Source organism: Phocoena sinus, chromosome 21 (assembly GCF_008692025.1).
Source record: "Phocoena sinus isolate mPhoSin1 chromosome 21, mPhoSin1.pri, whole genome shotgun sequence".
NCBI classification, from domain to species: domain Eukaryota; kingdom Metazoa; phylum Chordata; class Mammalia; order Artiodactyla; family Phocoenidae; genus Phocoena; species Phocoena sinus.
This window is the reverse complement of record NC_045783.1, coordinates 34434535-34454829: the sequence shown is the minus strand read 5'-3', so window position 1 is coordinate 34454829 and position 20295 is coordinate 34434535. Positions and strand designations below refer to the sequence as shown.

General features: G+C 41.2%; 1 protein-coding gene across 6 annotated transcripts in view; it reads right to left on the bottom strand.

The window, feature by feature from the left end:
* The window catches only part of CSGALNACT1 (chondroitin sulfate N-acetylgalactosaminyltransferase 1), a 322544-nt gene that overhangs the window by 198631 nt on the left and 103618 nt on the right, over positions 1-20295 (bottom strand). For 3 of the 6 annotated variants that reach the window (XM_032618633.1, XM_032618627.1, XM_032618628.1), the window contains one exon: positions 14885-14932. The exons of 2 other annotated variants lie outside the window; for them this stretch is intronic. The gene's annotated coding sequence lies outside the window, so the exon portion shown is untranslated. Of the gene's footprint in view, positions 1-1103; positions 1201-14884; positions 14933-20295 lie in introns of those variants that run through there. One more of the 6 variants, XM_032618632.1, reaches the window with a different exon arrangement.

Here is a 20295-nt window from a genome sequence, read left to right as displayed (position 1 = left end):
TAGCCGTACTATTCTGAGAACTTTATATTTATCCACACATTAACTAGTTGAATCTTTACAGTAGACACTGTGTTCATCACAGTTTACAGATGAGTTTCAGAAAAGTTAAGTACTTTGGGCAAGGATGCAGTTGCTAGGTAAGTAAAAGAGGTGGGACTCAGACCCAGGAAGGCCAGCCCCAGAGCCTTAGCTAATAAGCAGTATTTAAAAAAAAAAAGGAAAGGTCGGCACAGGAGTCAATAATATGGAAGGAAAAGAAAAAGGACACAAAGAGAGTACAATGGACACAACAGGAAAGGCCCCAGAGTGGTCATTCTTCGCTGCTCTGTGTGTGTCCAGAAGGACACATGGTCCCTTTTGACCCACATGTCTCTATGGACTGAGGAGGTGCTGGAGAGAGGGAAGGGACACTTTCAAAGGGGCATCGATCAGTTAGAGGAATTGAGGTGATTTAATCTAGAGAAAGTCAGGAAGGTGGTTTAATTACCACCTTGATGAAGGCTCTTGAGAGACTGTCCAGAGGATATGGGACAAAGGAAAGGAGACTTACACTGAAAAAAGACAGTTTAGTTTGACATTAAAAAACATCTTCCCGACCACGTGAGGAGGGAGAAAACTAGGACAGATTAGAGGGAGATGACTCTTCCGAGACCTTCGAGGAGGAAAGCATGAAATTGGCAGTTCACCCTGCTCACTATTAAACCTGTGTGGACAGTCCCCCACCCCCGTGCTGTGCAGGCCCCGTGGAGGGCACGTAATACATGCTATCTGATTGAATCAGCTGGTTATAAAGTAGGTGTGGCCGGTCCATTTCACAGATGAGGAAACTGAGCTTCAGAGAGGCTGAGTTCCACCCTAAGCCCCTCAGCTGCCAGGATGAACATGTGGGGTTCAAGCCCATGTTTTTCTGCCTTCAAGCCCAGACTTTTCCACTACATAACACACTCTGCTAGGTTCAAAGAAGTAAGGACTTGAAGAGTCCTCTGCCTGCTGGCATTAGAAAAGAAAAAAATCAATTATGGTCCTTTCCAGCTGCAAAAATATCTATCCCTCAAAGTGTGGAAACCTGGTTTTACATCGGCTCCATTTCCCCTGATACCTACCAGGCTGATCTTTCAGGAGCTCGATTCATCCAGAAAGTTAACCCATGTTTCTGATTATCATCCTCTTTACAACATCCCTGTGGGTGTCAAGTCGAATGAGAAGAAACCTTGAGAGAAAAAGGAAGAACAATGACTCCCGCCTTCTAGATGAGAACCTGGGCTGCCCCCTCGGGTTGGGCGTGGGAAGCGACTCGGGGGCTGCGGAGAGAACCACGGGAAGATTTCAAAACAGAACTAATGCAGCCCAGGGGAGGCCACCTCAGAACAAACGCCCCTGGGAGGACTCCTCCCATCCAGCCTATGCAGACGGTGATGCAGATGGTCTTCTTCAGCCTGATTATGTGTGTGTGCTCCAATAAAATTTCATTTATGGACACCGAAATTTGAATTTCATTTCACTTTTTGCTGATTTTTTAAATTAATAGACAGTGATGCAGCCACGGTTACCATGTCAGAAGAGGCATCCACCAAAGTGCCGCAGTTGTGTATTTATGTGTGTGTGCTCCAATTAAATTTCATTTATGGACACCGAAATTTGAATTTCAGTTCCCTTTTTGCTGATTTAGGTTTACAGAAAAATTGAGCAGAGAGTACAGAGTTTCCATATATTCCCAACCACCCCACGGAGTTGCCCCTATTACTCACATCTTGTATTCCTGTGAAACATTCGTTACAACTGCTGAACCAATATGGATACATTAGTATTAATACACTTTGCATTAAGGCTCACTCTTGCTTACAGAGTCTATGGGCTCCGCCAACTGCATTATGACACACATCCACCATCACAAAACCACACAGAGTAGTTTCATTGCCCTAAAAATCCTGTGTGCTCTGCCTGTTCATCCTTTCCCACCCCAAGCCCTGACAACCACTGATCTTTTTACTGCCTCCAGGGTTTTGCTTTTTCCAGAATGTTACAGAGTTGGAATCACACAGTCTGCAACCCTTTCAGACTGGCTTCTTCCACTTAGCTATGTGCATTTAAGGTTCCTCCATGTCTTTTCATGACCTGAGAGATTTTTTTAATAGACTTTTTTCTTAAGAGCAGTGTTAGGATTACAGAAAAATAGATCAGAAAGTACAGAGAGTTCCCACAAACCCCCTCTCCCCACACATTCACAGTTTACAACTTGTATTAGTATGGTGTGTTTGTTGTAATTGATGAACCAATACTGATACATTATTATTAACTGAAGTCCACACTTTGACTTAGGGTTCACCAGGTTATGACAGATGTATATGGATGTGTGTCCATCATTAGCTCCTTTATTTTTATCACTGAGTAATCAATACTCCATGGTATGTTTTACCATAGTTTATCCATTCACTGATGAAGGACTTTTTGATTTGTTCCAATTTGGGGCAATTATGAATAAAAGTGCTAGAAATGTTTGTGTGCATGTTTTTGTGTGGACCTAGTTTTCAATCCATTAGGAAAACACTTAGGAGCATGACTGCTGGATCATGTGGTGAAAACATGTTTCGCTTTGTAGAAATTGCAAACTGTCTCCAAAGCAGCTGTACCATTTTGCATCCCCACCAGCAACAAATGAGAGTTCCTGTTGGTCTACATCCTCGCCAGCACTTGGTGTTGTCCGTGTTTTAGATTCATCCATTCTAATGGTCTGGAGTGGTATCTCAGTGTTATTTTAAACCAAGTATATATTTTTTAAAAGCACAATGTTCAACTCCCTAAAGTAAAAAAGCAAGTTCTAATAAACTGCATAATAAACTGCCAGGATTTAGCCCATAATGGTCATTCTCAGAAATTCCAATCACACAAAAAGGCTACCTTGAGAGAGAGAAAAAAAATCTTTAAAACAATTAATTCCTATTGCTGAAGGCAAGGTTGGTATGACTTGGAACTTGAAATACACTGAGCTTGAAAAAGCCAAAGCAAAATTTGTCTGTTCATCGTTAATATACTAAGATGAACTTTCAAAGGCAGGAGGACACCCGAAGTTTAAAGATTAAAAAAAAAAATGTCTTCTAGTGACCACTTGCCACATACAGGCATTTCCTCTGACATTCCTGGACTTGCTTTAACACAGTTCTCAGATTTAAACACTGTGCAGTCCTAAATTGCTTTGTACTATTTCTAAGACACCATAACTTGTGGAGAGGGAAGGGGAGGGAGGGCTGGGTTTTCCTTCTTCTATAGCTTGTCCAGATGTTCTCTAACACTTTTTATGGAAACTAGAGCACCAGAATAATGGGAAGAAAGATTTTACTGTATATTATTACACCTGCTATAGCTTGAATTTTCACAGTTAAAGATATTCTCTTATTATATTTATGTCAAAGCAGCATTTCACACCTGCATGTTGATATAATGGTTTTGATAAGTTCATTAACTCAACAAAGATTTGGGCAATAAAGTGCAAAAAAATTCTTGAAGAAAGAAGTAATTCAATTTCATATTTTTTTGCATCCACGTGAACTTGCCATATGAAACAACATAATCAAAAGTCACATAACACATCTACCTTGAAAAACTACTGGCACCTTAAATTTTTAAACAGCCCATTTTATGTTGCCATTCTTAATAGGCATGATATAACCCATATAAAACAAGTGCTTTATCCTCAACTCTGGATCTGCTGTTTATGGCAGCTCCTCAAAAGCCTTGGAAATAGTCCATGATGAGGTGGCAAAGATGCCTGAAAACTTTTCCAAACCAAATGGCAAAACATTTAAGAGAAGCATCAGAAAAGAATTTGCCAGGAATAAACCTAACATGTGGAATACCTTTTCTTTGCATTTTGAGGATGCATTTTTGGAGGATACATTCAAATACTTCTGTTTTTAACCACTGGCTACCTACAAGAACTGATGCTAGGTGTCCCCATATTTTATATGGCAACACCTCTAGTGTAAGAACCTTCAAGTAAAAGCTGAAACACCCACACTTCGGTAATGCTAAGAAAATTCTCCCCATTATTTTGCTGTCAACCTAAGCAGAGTGACTATGCATTCTGCTGAAAGCTTCTTTAAGGGGAGTTTTGGGGCTAGTAAAAGTAGAATATAGTCTAACTTATTTAAAATTGCCAGAGAGGGAATTTTGACCCAGAGCATATTTGATTACCATGCTGAATTGAGGTGTCTTTCCCAGGTCAACCACATACCCTCACTAATCATGTTGTGAAGTCTCCAGGACAGGATAGGTACAGATGTTTAACGTAATACAAGTAACTGGAAGATTTTTGTAATTCACTCGTTCCTTTTACACCCATAGCTTAATAAACATACTAATCCCATCCACACCAAAGATGGAAAATTTTCTAGCATATAGTTATGGGTTGAATTGTGTCCCTCCTTCCCAACAAAAACAAAACAAGATATATTGAAGCCCTAATACCCAGTACCTCAGAATGTGACTTATTTGGAACCAAGGTCTTTTCAGATGCAATAAGGTCACCTCACTGGAATCAACTGGTCAATGGAATAGGACGGGTCCCTAATCCAGTATGGCTGGAGTCCTTATAAGAGGGCGATGTGCAGACACAGGGAGAGCACATGACAACAGAGACAGATATTGGAGAGATTGAAAGATGCAGCTGAAAGCCAAGAAAGGCCAAGAATCAACACCACTACAAGAAGCTAGGAAAAGGGAAGGAAGAACTGTCCCCTACAGGCTTCAAAGGGAGCATGGTCCTGCCCACAGCTTTCAGACTTACAGATTTCAGACATCTGACCTCCAGATTTGTGAGACAATACATTTCTGTTGTTTTAAGCCACTCAGCTTGTGGTAATTTGTGTGGCATCCTTACAAAACTAATGCACAGCATGATCAAGTGGGATTTCAGCATACACAAGACAACCAATGTGATACACCACATTAACAGAATCAAAGATAAAAATTATGTATTCATCTCAATAAATGCAGAAAAAAGCATTTGATAAAAACACAACAGGCTCACATGGTAAAACTCCTAGCAAACTGAGTACAGAAAGAACGTACCTCAACACAATAAAGGTCATATATGACAAACTCACAGCCAACATTATTCTCAATGGTGAAAGACTGAAAGCTTTTCCTGTAATGACAGAAGCAAGAAAAGGGTGCCCACCAACACCACTCCTATTCAACCTAGTACTGGAAGTCCTAGACAGAGCAATCAGGTAAGAAAAAGAAATAAGAGGTATCCAAGTAGGAAAGGAAGAAGTAAAAGTGACCTTGTTTGCAGATAACATGATCTTACATTTTAAAAATCTAAAGACTCCACCAAAAAAAAGTGCTAGAAGTAATCAGCTAATTCAGTAAAGTTGCAGGTTACAAAATCAACACATAGAAAACAGTTGTGAGGGACTTCCCTGGTGGCACAGTGGTTAAGAATCTGCCTGCCAATGCAGGGGACACAGGTTTGAGCCCTGGTCTGGGGAGATCCCACATGCCACAGAGCAGAGCAAGCCCATGCACCACAACTACTGAGCCTGCACTCTAGAGCCCACGAGCCACAACTACTGAGCCCACGTGCCACAGCTACTGAAGCCCACGCACCTAGAGTCCATGCTCTGCAACAACGTGCACCGCAACGAAGAGTAGCTCCCACTCACTACAACTAGAGAAAGCCCATGCGCAGCAATGAAGACCCAATGCAGCCAAAAATAAATAAATATATAAATTTATATTAAAAAAAGAAAACAGTTGCGATTCTACATACTAACAACAAAACACCTAAAAAAGAAATAAAGAAAACAATCCCATTCACAGTAGTATTAAAAACAATAAAATACTTAGTAATAAATTTAACCAAGGAGGTGAAAGATCTGTACACTGAAAACTATAAGACTGTGATAAAAGAAATTGAAAAAGACACAAATGGAAAGATATTCCATGTTCATGGTTTAGAATTAATATTGTTTAAATGTTCCTATTACCCAAAGCCATCTACAGAGTCAAAGCAATTCCTCTCAAAATTCCAATGATATTTTTCATGCAATATAAAAACTATCCTAAAATCTGTATGGAGCCACAAAAGACCCCCAAATGGCCAAAACAATTCTGGTAAAGCAGAACAAGGCTAGAGGCATCATACGTTCTGATTTCAAACTGTACTACAAAGCTGTAGTAATCAAAACAGCATGGTACTGGCATAAAAGTAGACACATAGACCAATGGAACAGAATTGGAAGCCCAGAAATAAACCCATGCATATACGGTCAACTAATACTTGACAAGACACCAAGTATACACAATGTGGAAAGGACAGTCTTGTCAATAAATGGCATTGGGAAAACTGGATAACCACATGCAGAAGAATGTGCACCACTCACAAAAATGAACCTGGAATGGATTAAGGACTTAAATTTAAGATATAAAACCACAAAACTTCTAGAAGAAAACAAAGAGGAAAAAGCTCCTTGTCATTGGTCTTGGCAGCAATTTCCTGGACATGACACCAAAAGCACAAGCAACAAAAGCAAAAATAAATAAGTGGGACTATATCAAACTAAAAAGCTTCTGCATATCAACAAAATGAAAAAGCAACCTACCAGATGGGAGAAAATATTTGCAAATCATAGATCTGATAAGGGCTTAATATCCAAAATATACAAAGAATTCATATAAATCAATAGCAAAAACCCAAACAACTCAATTAAAAAATCAGTGGAGGGCTTCCCTGGTGGTGCAGTGGTTAAGAATCTGCCTGCCAATGCAGGGGGCCCTGGTTCAAGCCCTGCTCCAGGAATATCCCACATGCCGTGGAGCAACTAAACCCGTGCACCACAACTACTGAGCTTGCGCTCTAGAGCCCACAAGCCACAACTACCAAGCCCGCATGCCACAACTACTGAAGCCCAGGTGCCTAGAGCCCGTGCTCCGCAACAAAAGAAGCCACCGCAATGAGGAGCCTGTGCACCGCAATGAAGAGTAGCCCCTGCTCGCCACAACTAGAGAAAGTCCACGTGCAGCAACGAAGACCCAACACAGCCAAAAATAAACAAATAAATAAATAATTCTTTTTAAATCAGTGGACTAACTGATTTTCCAGAGAAGACATCCAAATGACTAATAGTTATATGAAAAGGTGCTTGACATCACTAATCATTAGGGTAATGCAAAACCACAATGAGGTATTACCTCACACCAGTTAGAATCAAAAAGAACACAAATTACAAATGTTGGCGACGATGTGGAGAAAAGGGAACCCTAGTGCACTGTTGGTGGGAATGCAAGTTGGTACAGCCATTATGGAAACCAGTATGGTGGTTCCTCAAAAAAGTAAAAATAGAACTACCATATGATCCAGCAATCCTACTTCTGGGTATTTATCCAAAGGAGTTAAAAATCAGGATCTGCCAGAACCCCAGAGAAAATACCTCTGAAATCAGCACCACTTTGGCATAGTGTTGGGCCACTTCATAGAAAAGGGCTGACTTTTTTATATTCTATGTTTTTTTGAATCTGAAATGTATTGACAGGTCCATAAAAGCACATTGGTTTGTTATTTTTAATACAGCTGAACAACACAACATGTCTGGCCAAAATCGGCGTTCACAGCAATTGAGGTTCACTGGTGCCATATATGCACAGCCAACAGCACTTCCCTAACTTTAGGCAGATCTTTATAACATCCTTCTAGAATTCTCTGTTCAACAAGAAGAGCAGGAGAGTCCTTCTTGGAGGTTTTATGAAGTTTTTTACCTTTATTACTTAATGCATCATTTTATACCACTTGGATATGGATGCTTTCGTAGGATAATCAGAATCCATGAGACAATGGTTTCAGATGTATCATTCATTAAAGAAAGCAATGACTTACATTGCATCATCTGTTTTCATTAAAACGTCTTAAAGAGGGATTCCCTGGTAGCGCAGTGGTTGAGAATCTGCCTGCCAATGCAGGGGGCACGGGTTCAAGCCCTGGTCTGGGAAGATCCCACATGCCGTGGAGCAACTGGGCCCATGAGCCACAACAACTGAGCCTGCGCATCTGGAGCCTGTGCTCCGCAACAAGAGAGGCCATGACGGTGAGAGGCCCGCGCACCGCAATGAAGAGCGGCCCCGGCTCGCCGCAACTAGAGAAAGCCCTCACACAGAAACGAAGACCCAACACAGCAAAAATTAATTAACTAATTAATTAAAACGTCTTAAGGAAATTGTTCTGCCTTAAAGGTTCTCTTTCTTGTTCATATGCAACCAAATCACCCCCTTCTTTTCCATGAGAAACCTTTTATTTTTCCAAGTTAAAGTTGGTGATTTTAATATTTAGTAATAGCCACAATCATTCTTTTTTATTTACCATATGCAGTTGGTAAGATTTTTATTTTACCATTTTTCTTTACATTTTATGATAATGTTCTCTTTTTTGTATGATAATGTCATAAGCCTTATTTTCCCTTCTGTTAGGTCTCGGTTATTCCCCCCAAAGGCTGATATTTTAAATGGAAACATTTAAAACTGAATGTTAGCAGAATGGTTATGTGGTCACATGCATATGTGGGAAAATAAGCCTACAGATAGTGTTAATATTATTCCTTGCAAATTAGGTCTAATGCAGCACATGCAGTAAGCAGCTTCCCTTCAGGGCTGAGCTAATTGTAAAACTGAGGCTAAAGTTTTAAAAAGGTAACAGGAGGGAAAGCAAATAACTAGGAATCAGTTTGTCAACTGCTGCTGCAGGGTTGACTTCTTAGCATCACCTGCATCTGACAAAGATAATGACAACTTAAGAATTATGCCCATGGTATGAGAGTCTAGTCTAAATTAACCTGACCAGTTTTTTTGTTGCTATTTGTTAACAAAGGTCCCAGACTGGTGTCTCTTGCAGACATTAGCTGATGTTGGCCCAAGGAATCAGTTAAACAGGTCCTTCAAGGTTATCTGGAGCCCAAGTGCAAGTTGAAAGAGACAGCTAGTTTAACTGAAGCCAGAGAATGGGGGTTACTGGGGGGATCAGTTTCAGGAAGGCAGGAAGTGGCAGTGAATCAAGCTTACTGGCTTGAGGAACAGCCTAAACTGTCAGTTCCTTGAGAGCAGGCACTGAGTAAGATTTCCCTTGTGTTTCCCACTTAATAACGCGTGCTGAAACCTTCTCTGTGCCTGAAATTCCCTCCCCCGTCTCTCAGCATCGCAGGGTCCACCCACCCTTCAGGCGTCAGCTCCAGTATCAGCTCCTAAGAGAGACCAACCCCGGCCAGGCCCTGCCCTAATGTCTACCGAGATGGCACGGCAGAGATGAGAGACTGACAAGGACAACCTGTAGGGGAGAAATGGACACGCCTTGCCCAGCGTGGCAGCCACGCCCCAATGAGGCCTACTTGACTTTGGGCTCAACCTGACCCCAGACCTACCCTTCTTCCCTCTGCGTTGTAAGACTCCTGCTCTCACATGGCTCATTGTTCTAATTACTTATGGTTCTCAGAAGCATCAAAACTGTTATCACAAAGTGAAGTAAAAGAAACTGGAGGAATTGGAAAGGGAATAATAAAGAAAAGAATAATAAAAGGGTACTTGGAAGTTATTATAATTGAATGAAATCTAAATGCACAAAAGACTGACCCACCTGGAATTCAAACAGTTTTAGGAGATCTTTGCAAGAAGTGATTATGTAAGTGGACAGAAAAGAGCAGGAATAGAGAGGAGGGGCCGCAGACTGCTACTCCCCCCGCTGAGAGATACAGTGAAAGAGCTGAGCTGGGCCTCTGCGAAGGTATTTTGTAAAGTCAATGCGTTATCATCACTTTTATAGACCACATTCAGATATAAAAGCACATACAAAGCCTTATGTAACTCCAAGGTCAGCTACAACCACCACATACATAATTTGACAAAGGCTTTTTTAAACTATAAATGCCTACTTTTGTGTTCTTTTCCTGAACTTTTATGGCTCACCAATAAAGGGATGTGTCATCATGATGTATTCTCTAATGAATCTGCCCTGTCTATTCAGGACTCTGAAAAGGGAAAATCGGGAGTGAGTGTAAATGTTTTCCTAGCCCTTATAAAAGTACAAAGTTAAAAAGGCCTGCTATCCTGTAATGGAAATATTCTACTTAATTGAAATCTCATTTTCAAATGACCCAACTGCAGAACAATCAACAATCACAGGCTTTATGTCCAAACGGGAGAGGAGAGGGTCACAGCTAACTTGCCCGTGGGTTAGAAGGGTTATATTTAAACAGTGAGGGCCAAACATATCTATACAATGGGCTCTGAGAAAAATATGCTGGGTATTTTTTTAATTGGGAATTTTGCTCCCAAATTTCCACAGAAAGCTTTTTCTTTTCTAATCTGATTATTCATTGCAGTTTGAGCCACTGCCAGGAAGAAGTCAGAGGATTGTAAAAATCTATGACATCACATCTGAAGCAACGTGACATACAGTCGGGGTCCCGGAGCCGCGCATCCCAGCATGAGCTGGGTAGGGGTGCAGGGGTCAGGAAGAGAGATGCACATAAGACACCAAGCTTGGGAGGTCCCCAAAGTGGGAGCAAGTATTGAGAACCACAATCACACCAAGTGTGGGCGACTGGAAGCCGGGTCAGTGATTTAACACTTCTGACAAAAAAAGTTTCCCACTCCTCCCAGACCCAGAAAGGCTGCTTTTCTTAATTAGGCCACAGACAACACGCAACTGCTTTGACCCCCTCCCTTTGCCGTGAACAGATGGCAAAATATTACAGTGTCCTGGATTTACAGGGATATATCCATTTGCATTATCTAGAAGTGATCTTTGGAACACTCAATTTTAAAAGAATAGTTCTTGAAACAACAAGGTCCTACTGTAGAGCCCAGGGAACTATATTCAATAGCCTGTGATAAACCACGATGGAAAAGAATATGAAAAAGAATGTATATATGTGTATACCTGACTCACTGTGCTGTACAGCAGAAATGAATACAACTTTGTAAAACAACTACACTTCAATAAAATTAATTTTTAAAAAAAGAACAGTTTTTGAAAACTGATATAACGAAAAGATGAGATGAAGGGGGATTAAAAGGTGAGAGTTTATAAAATTAGTTGCAACTTAGCATCATTTCAGTCTAATGAAATGCCTGAAAGCTTTAAGCTTTATTTTGTAATCTATAGGATATTCTCATACAATGAAAACAACTAAATGTACCAAGATTATTTTAAAAGTCTGCTTGTTTCCTTGTAAGAATCTTGAAGCTACTACATGTGAAAAACCCACGCACGACCAGCTGACTGCAGTGCCAGCAGTAACAGCATCACATCTTTATGCCTCTCCGGGTGCACTATAGGCAGTACTTTAGATCACCGTCATGGTAATTATCATTCCCATCGGAGGAAGTCACCCAGACAAGTGGCAAAGACAGCCAGTGAGGGAATCCGTCCCATAAACCGAGCACCCAACCCTGAACCCAGTACTTTTATTATTTACCACCTCACTAAGGTCAAGTTTTCTGAGGAAGAAAATTAATCTCCTTAAGAAAGGCAGTATTGCATGGTGGTTAAAAATATGGGCTTTGGAGGCAACAAACCTAAGTCCCAGGCCTTGCTCTGCCATATTCCAGCTGTGTGACTTTGGACCAGTAACCCATCTTCTCTGGGCTCGGTTTCACCATCTGTACAATGGACCTATGAGAGCCATTGTCATTATACACCAGTTTCTGGTCCCCCCCTCCACCGGCTCAACCTTCCCAGTGCACAGAAGGCTCGCCTCCTGGCCACCTGCAGCTGGATGGCGCTACATGACCAGTTCTGACCAATGAAATGTGAGCAGATATAGGCTCGTGCGGTCCAGGTGTGGAGAGTGAAAAGCCCATGCACCCACGATTCCAAAGCCCCTCTGGTACCCAACCCTGGGCTGAGATGGCAGAGGCGTGTTGAGACCACGGAGTAATCTCACGTGGGGTTGTGACCACAGCCCGACCCAACAGATCCTGGCTCAAGCATTCCTCGGGCCTCTTCTTGTGATGATCAAACGAAATGACAGAGGAAGTTCTTAACACAATGCCTTGTACAGTCACCAACCAATAAAAGCTGGCCCCCATCGATGTGACTGTACAGGGGCGAAACGTGAGAACTAGTATTCAATCTCAAGACACCTAATTTATAGTCCACTTATTCCCTCTACTAATGTTTACTGAGTCTCTACCATGTACCAGGCACTCTTCTGGGAGCTGAATATACCCCCCAAGAAATAAGCACATCGGGGTTTTTTTGGGGTTTTTTTTGCAGTACGCGGGCCTCTCACCACTGTGGTCTCTCCCGTTGCGGAGCACAGGCTCCGGACGCGCAGACTCAGCAGCCATGGCTCACGGGCCCAGCCGCTCCGCGGCATGTGGGATCTTCCCGGACTGGGACACGAACCCGCGTCCCCTGCATCGGCAGGCGGACTCTCAACCACTGCGCCACCAGGGAAGGCCCAATAAGCATATCTTTAAAAATCATCTAGAAACCCCTTTCTGAGGGAGTTTAGGTGCAACTTTTCATGAATATATACAGATATGTCCTAGTGACTTGGCAAAGAATGAAGCCCTGCCCTGGCAAAGCTCTGAGGTATTAGACCCAACAGGTCTCTTCCTAGAGAGACCACTTAGGAAGCTTCAAGGCCTCAACTCCCCCCAACGCCGCTGCCCCGCACGGAACTCACTGAGCCACACTGCCTGCTGAAGAGAACCTGACGGGAATGACTGAGGGTCCACAAGGATACAGCTCTGATTTCCTTCAAGGATATTCTAGGGAACAAACAGCTTGTTACATTAGCATCTCAGAGTGTATCCTACTGCACTTGCCAGGTATCAGCTCATTTTATGAAATATGTGAGCTGGATAGATAGATCCAGATAAATCTCCCAATATTTTAATCTTGTTTTCTCCTTGATTCTCAAAACTATACTTTTCTTTTTTTTTTTTGCCGTATGTGGGCCTCTCACTGTTGTGGCCTCTCCCGTTGCGGAGCACAGGCTCCGGATGCACAGGCTCAGCAGCCATGGCTCACGGGCCCAGCCGCTCCACGGCATGTGGGATCTTCCCGGACTGGGGCACGAACCTGTGTCCCCTGCATCGGCAGGCGGACTCTCAACCACTGCGCCACCAGGGAAGCCCAAAACTATACTTTTCTTGAGTGGGAAATTCTCCAAAGACTCCCTGGAGTTCAGATGCTAGAATATTCCCGACTAAACATCCAACTGCTGCTGGACACGTTCTCAAAGTAAGAGCTTTGAGCTCCTGATACAGCCATGTTTTCATTTACTTAGAGAAAATGATTATATCTGATATACTTGCACTCAAAATTCAAAATTGGTCCCCCATGGCATCAACAAACAGCACTATTAACTGCAGGCAGACTCCTGTAGAATTTAACAGTGAGGCACTACTGCATTTCTCAGTAGTGATCAGTCACACTCAAATCTAATTTAAATTTCCAACAATTTTGCTTTAGAAGTTTTTGCATGAAATTTGGTCTTTGCCTGACTTGCCTGCTGTAAGTTCTATTAACCAAACTCGGCAGGGCCTTCCACTACTCTTGAATAATGCTACATTTGGAGGAAAAAAAAGATTATGAAACATCTAGCAAACACCTTCAATATTTCAGACAGTAAACTTAGGAGCTTAAGACTTAAAGGTTGGTTGTTTTTCCTTTCAGATTATCCAAAAGGCTGGATTCAATGCCTGAACAATCATATTTTCCAAGACACAGGAGACAAACCCTAAATTTGGTCCCAGCCGTGAGACTCAGGCTGCTCAAACCATGAAACCAGGTCTTACTGGTCCTCTGTCCCTTTCTTCGGCAACAATGGAAACTTCTGGAACAGAGGCAGAACTTATGTTATTATTCTAACTCATCTGTCTTAAGTCTTTCTTTCCCTGGGGTTTCCAGGTCTCTCAGGACATGGAATTTGCTCATGTTACCAATAACAGCGACCTGTTGACCCCGTCTGTCTCCTACCAACCATCTCACATCCTCAAGTCTCCTCCCAAGACCTTGCAAAAGTCTTCAAGCTCCTTCAGGACACCCGCAGCCTCCGCAGGGCTATTTCCTTGCCTGAGCTCCTAGACCCACACTCCTGTCCAATCCCCGGGGGCATCTGAGCCTTCTCCAGTGATGTCATCCTTCAGTATCTGCAAGGGATTGGTTCTGGGACCCTCGTGGATACCAAAATCCAGGGATGCTCAAGTCCCTTATGTAAAATGATGTAGTATTTGCATATAACCTATACACATCCTCTCTTATACTTTAAATCATGTCCAGATTACTTCTAATACCTAATACAATGTAAACGCTATGTAAGTAGTTATAAATACAATGTAAATGCTATATAAATAGTTTCTGGCACACAGCAAATTCAAGTTTTGCTGTTTGGAACTTTCTGGGACTTTTTTTTCTCAAATAGTTTCGATCTGCAGTTGGTTGATCCCTCAGATGCAGAACCCATGGGTATGGAAGGTCGACTGTAGATGGAAGTTAATTGGATCACATCAGGTTAACAAAATGCATTACTCTAGTTAAGAAGAAGTATATGAAATAGCACTGCTGGCAGGGTTTGGAGCATGGGGCAGACCTTGGGAGTCTGCTTGGAGCCCTGCAGACATGTCTGTGTGGACAGCTGCTGACCCCACCAGCCCTGCTTCAGGACACAGGTCATAAAAAAAAGGTTCCTACAAGCAGACATGAGCCTTCAAAAAGAAGTACTTTACAAAAAATTTCACAACACTCAAGGCACTTTTTAAAATGTATAAAAACATTTTGAAAGGTAGGGAGAAAACGAAGAAAGAAACAAAACCTGTAGTCATTCACTCATATACTCAACTAAGATTACCTTAAATGCATTAAACAAACAAGCAAAAGCCTTCCGCCTACCTGTCTGTGTGCCGGTGGTTTGCTACAGATGCCCTCGGCAAACTTTATCTGTAAAGAGCAAGAGAGTAAATATTTTTGGCTTTGTGGGCCACAAAAGGTCTCTGTCAAATATTCTTCTTTGATTTTACAAGCTTTTTTTTTTTTTTTGCCATGCCATGCGGCATGCAGGATCTTAGTTCCCCAACCAGGGATTGAACCCGCGCCCCCTGCAGTGGAAGTGCAGAGTCTTAACCACTGGACCACGAGGGAGGCCCCTGATTTTACAAGCTTTTAAAAGTGTAAAAACCATGCCAGCTTGAGAGCCATGGGTGGGCAGCCTTTGGCCACCTTTAGCCATTTTCAGGCTGTAGTCACACAGTTCTGCCTTACACCATCTTTGGTGCTCAAACAGAGACGCATGATAACCATCTCTGAGATGATAAAGTTGTAGATTAAGCAAAGTACAGAAAAATGAGAAGCTTATGTTTAAAAGGAAAGTGCCTTTCTAGATAGGCACTAAAAGAGCTCAGTTCTGCCTAAATCATTTTTATTAGTTCTACATAATTCCAATTATAAATCCCAGGGCTGTTTGTGTTTCCTTTTGCTTTTCATTTTGTCTGTTTTTGCTCTAGGGTAGAAGTGGGGAGGTCAAGGGAGATAGAGGATAAAGAATTTGGCAAAATGATTCTTTGACTTTTTTTTTTTAATTAAAAGGTTAAAATAAGTAAATTCTGGAAAATAATTGTAAGAAGGAGAAATACAACCTCTCAAATAATAAAACATATTATAAATCTACAGTAATTAAAAGCATAATTTTAGACTAAAAATAGAGTGGCCATATGATCCTATAATTCCACTCCTGGGCATATATCCAGACAAAACTATAATTCAAATAAATACATGCACCCCTATGCTCACAGCAACACTATTCACAATAGCCAAGACATGGAAGCAACCTAAATGTCCATTGACAGAGGAATGGATAAAGAAGATGTGGTACATATATATAATGGAATACTACTCAGCCATAAAAAAAGAATGAAATAATGCCATTTGCAGCAACGTGGATGCAACTAGAGATTATCATACTAAGGGAAATAAGTCAGAAAGAGAAAGACAAATATCATATGATATCACTTATATGTGGAATCTAAAATATGACACAAATGAACTTATCCATGAAACAGAAACAGACTCACTGACAAAGAGAACAGACTTGTGGTTGCCAAGGGGGAGGGGGGTGGGAGAGGGATGGAGTGGGAATTTGGGATTAGCAGATGCAAACTATTACATAGAGAATGGATAAACAACAAGGTCCTACTGTATAGCACAGGGAACTATATTCAATATCCTGTGATAAACCATAATGGAAAAGAATATGAAAAAGAATGTACATATATGTATAACTGAGTCACTATGTTATACAGCAGAAATTAATACAACTTTGCTATTCAAGTATACTTCAATAAAATAAATTTTTTAAGTATAATTTTTACTGTAAATAAGAAACAGATCAATAAAACAAAATGTCATAGAAACAGACTCTAAGAGATACAAAACATGAATACATGATTTAGTGCTGAAAAAATCTGTGGTGACACAATGGCTTATTCAACAAAATAACTGCTCGGTCAACTGATTACCTATTGGAGGAAATCAAGTTAGAAATATATACTCCAAAATAAATTCCAAGTAAATCACAACGTTTAAAAATTCCATTAGAGGAGCTGTGAAAAAAACAGTTAAATGTATTATCTCCTTTCTGTATGGGGAAAGACTTTCTAAAACTATGACAGAAATCACACGCACATAAAATATAAAATTGACTACTTAAACATTAAAATTAGTAAATTAAGGACTTCCCTGGTGGCGCAGTGGTTAAGAATCTGCCTGCCAATGCAGGGGACACAGGTTCGAGCCCTGGTCTGGGAAGATCCCACATGCAGCAGAGCAACTAAACCCGTGCACCGCAAATACTGAGCCTGTGAGCCACAACTACTGAAGCCCGCGGGCTGCAACAACAGAATCCACCGCAGTGAGAAGCCCGTGAACCACAACAAAGAGTAGCCCCCGCTCGAAGCAACTAGAGAAAGCCCACGTGCAGCAACGAAGACCCAATGCAGCCAAAAATAAATAAAACTAGTAAATTAAATTAATAAATTTATTTTTACATAGTAAATTATATGTTCTACAATATATTATAAATTATATAGCAAGTTAACATTATAAATAAAAAATAATAAATTAAATGCATCTAAAACGTCAAAAAACTAAAAGCCAACAACTAATTAGGAAAATATTTTCAACAAATATAATGGAGAAAGGGTCCATAGCCTTAATACATAAAGATCCCTTATGAACTGTTAGGAATATTCTAGACTTCAACAGTTTAAAAAGTATTTTTTTTAAAGAGTAGAAAAGTTTATATACAGATTTAAAATGTTTAACTTTGCTGGTAATCAAAGAAATGCAAATTGAAACACCATTAGTTTTTGCTTCTCAAATTAGCCAGGTCAGCACACAATGTCTGATGGGGGTAATGAGTCCAGGCTCCCACCCACTGCTGGCTGGATGGAAATTCACACTGGGAAATAATTTTGGTTTCTTTTACTGTTCGATTTTTTTTATTGAGGAGTAGTTGATTTACAATGTTGTGTTAATTTCTGCTGTACAGCAAAGTGATTTAGTTATATATACAATCTCTTTTTTAATATTCTTTTCCATTATGGTTTATCACAGGACACAGGGAATATAGTTCCCTGTGCTATACTGTACAGTAAGACCTTGTTGTTTATCCATCCCATATAAAATAGCTTATATCTGCTAACTCTGGGAAATAATTTGGCAAGCATTATACATCAAGTACCTTTAAAATGATCATATTTTTTGTCCTATTAATTTCACTTCGAAAAAACTCAATCTAAACAGAGCAGTCATAAATCTGGACAAAGCAGATGCACTAAAGTGTACATGGGAGGATTATTCATAAAATTAGGAACAATTTAAATGCCTACCACTGGGGAATGGTTAATAAGTGATGACATATACATACTATGAAATATTATCTTGCCATTAAAATAGTGCTCATGAAGTTTTTAATGATGGAGAATTTATTATGATCTACTTTAAGTGAGAAAGGAGAATAAAAAATTGTGCATGTGTTGTGATCTCAGGTCTGATAAAACACACACACACACACACACACAAGGACTGGAACAAAATCCTGAAGTGGCCAAAAGAAAGTGAGAAAGTGAGATTATAGGTGGTTAATATTTTATTCTTTATATATCACTGCATTTTCTACATTTTCCCCAATTAATATATGTTAACTTCCTACTCACAAAATATACACTTTAAAGACTTTCCTCAACCCCTCAAGAAAAGATAGTAAGAAAGGCAATATTGATACTTACCAAGCCAAAACGTATTGGAAACCAGAATTACAAAACTAAAAAGTACCTCAGGCATCTAATCTAAAACTTTCACTGTAGGTTAAAACTCATTATAAGAATCTTATGGAACTGAGACATACCCTAAATTTATCAAGGTCTTACCCTAGCCTGCACTCAGCCCAGTATTAATAATATTCCCATGGAAACATCAGCAGAATGCTCTGTTTAGGCAAGACACGGGTCTAAGAGTTAAAAAGCCAGCACCGATAAAATGAAAGAATCCGCGTAAAAATCCTTTTAAGCATCAAAGTTTAATTCATTAAAAGGAAAATAATCAGTAACCTTCATTTTGATATTACTGATATTAGATGGTCAGGGCAACACGTGGTATTACTTTAGGCCTGCCCTCACAGTGCGGGAGGCTGGGAAACGGGATTCACCAGGTACTTGATTCTAACACAGTGAACAAGGGAAACGATGTACTGAGATTATTAATGAATCAAATAGGGAGCATGATGCAATAGTATTAATATACAAACTAAAACATCCTCTAATTAGGACACGGAGGCGCTAATCCAAAGGAAGATAACAAAAATTGTAGACAGCATTCAAGTACCAAGTTCATTTGGACAGAAAGGATGTACCGTGGTGGAAACAATGCAGGTTTTGGAGTCACACAGACAGGGCTGGAATCTCAGAGCATCTGCTGACAAGCTGTGTGCTCCTTGGCAAGATTCTTAACCTCTCAGAGCATCAGTTTCCTTGACCGTCAAGCACAGAGAGTAATGAACCTTGCAGGGTGGGTGTGAGGTTTGAGGTAATAGGTACCAGCCACCTGAATTGAAGCCCAGGTGCCCAGCCATGAATGGAACCCACTACCTACTCCATTAGGAAAGACCAGGGGCCACAGAGGCCACCCGTACCCGATGCTGGGGGTACTGCTTTCCGTTTCCTGGCCAACTTGTGGGCCCCAGGGAAAAGCCTTGCTTGGCGCTGGCAAGGGGGCAGGGGCGGGTAGGAAGGGAATGAGGGGCAGGCCCTGAGTGATTACACCGAGTCCAGGCGCTGACAGGCCCTGCTCCACCACAGCCCAACCCAGACTCCAGACAGCCTGGGACAGAACTGGGGCAAAAGGGACAGGAAAACAGCCAAAATAATCCCCAGGGAAGGAGCAAAATATAGTAAGCCTTATAATTAAAAGAAAAATAATAAGAAATAAATCAAGAATGAAAAAATCGACAAATCTCAATAAGCCTACTGAATACTTTAAAAGAGATGTTGATCACAAAGGAAGAAGAAAATTTCACAGTGATGGGAAGAATTAATGAAGCCAAAAATCAATAGGAAGACAGAGAAAAATCCTGGAAATACAATGATGTGTAAAATAAGAATGCTGCCTGGTGTGCTTGAGGATCCTAAGGGAATTAGACATTGACCTTGCTAGGGGGCAGGGATGGGGAGGGAGAAGGAGAGAGAGCGAGACAGAGAGTGAGTGAGCTCCATTCATCACCACAAGCTGATGAAAGACCCTGAGTGCTACTGTTGATCACTGAAAAGTTGAAGGGCAATTCTGACAACCTGTCAATGAATTAAGGCCTCAGTTTTCAGAGAAGTAATAAAGATAATTAGAGGAGATACTGAAAACCATTAGCAACATTAAAATTACGGGTTGTGGGGCTTCCCTGGTGGCGCAGTGGTTGAGAGTCTGCCTACCGATGCAGGGGACACGGGTTCGTGCCCCGGTCTGGGAAGATCCCACATGCCGCGGAGCGGCTGGGCCCATGAGCCAAGGCCGCTGGGCCTGCGCGTCCGGAGCCTGTGCTCCGCAACGGGAAAGGCCACAACAGTGAGAGGCCCGCGTACCGCAAAAAAAAAAAAAAAAAATTACGGATTGTTGGACTAGGAGTAATAATGAGCCCCTATTTAGAAAAAACTTATTGTTTCAGACAAATGTGACAGCTCCTTACCTCAGTGTAGGCACTTCTCTTTTTAGATGGCAGGAGAGCACAGTGGATAAGGAAGCACCATATTCAGTGTGAA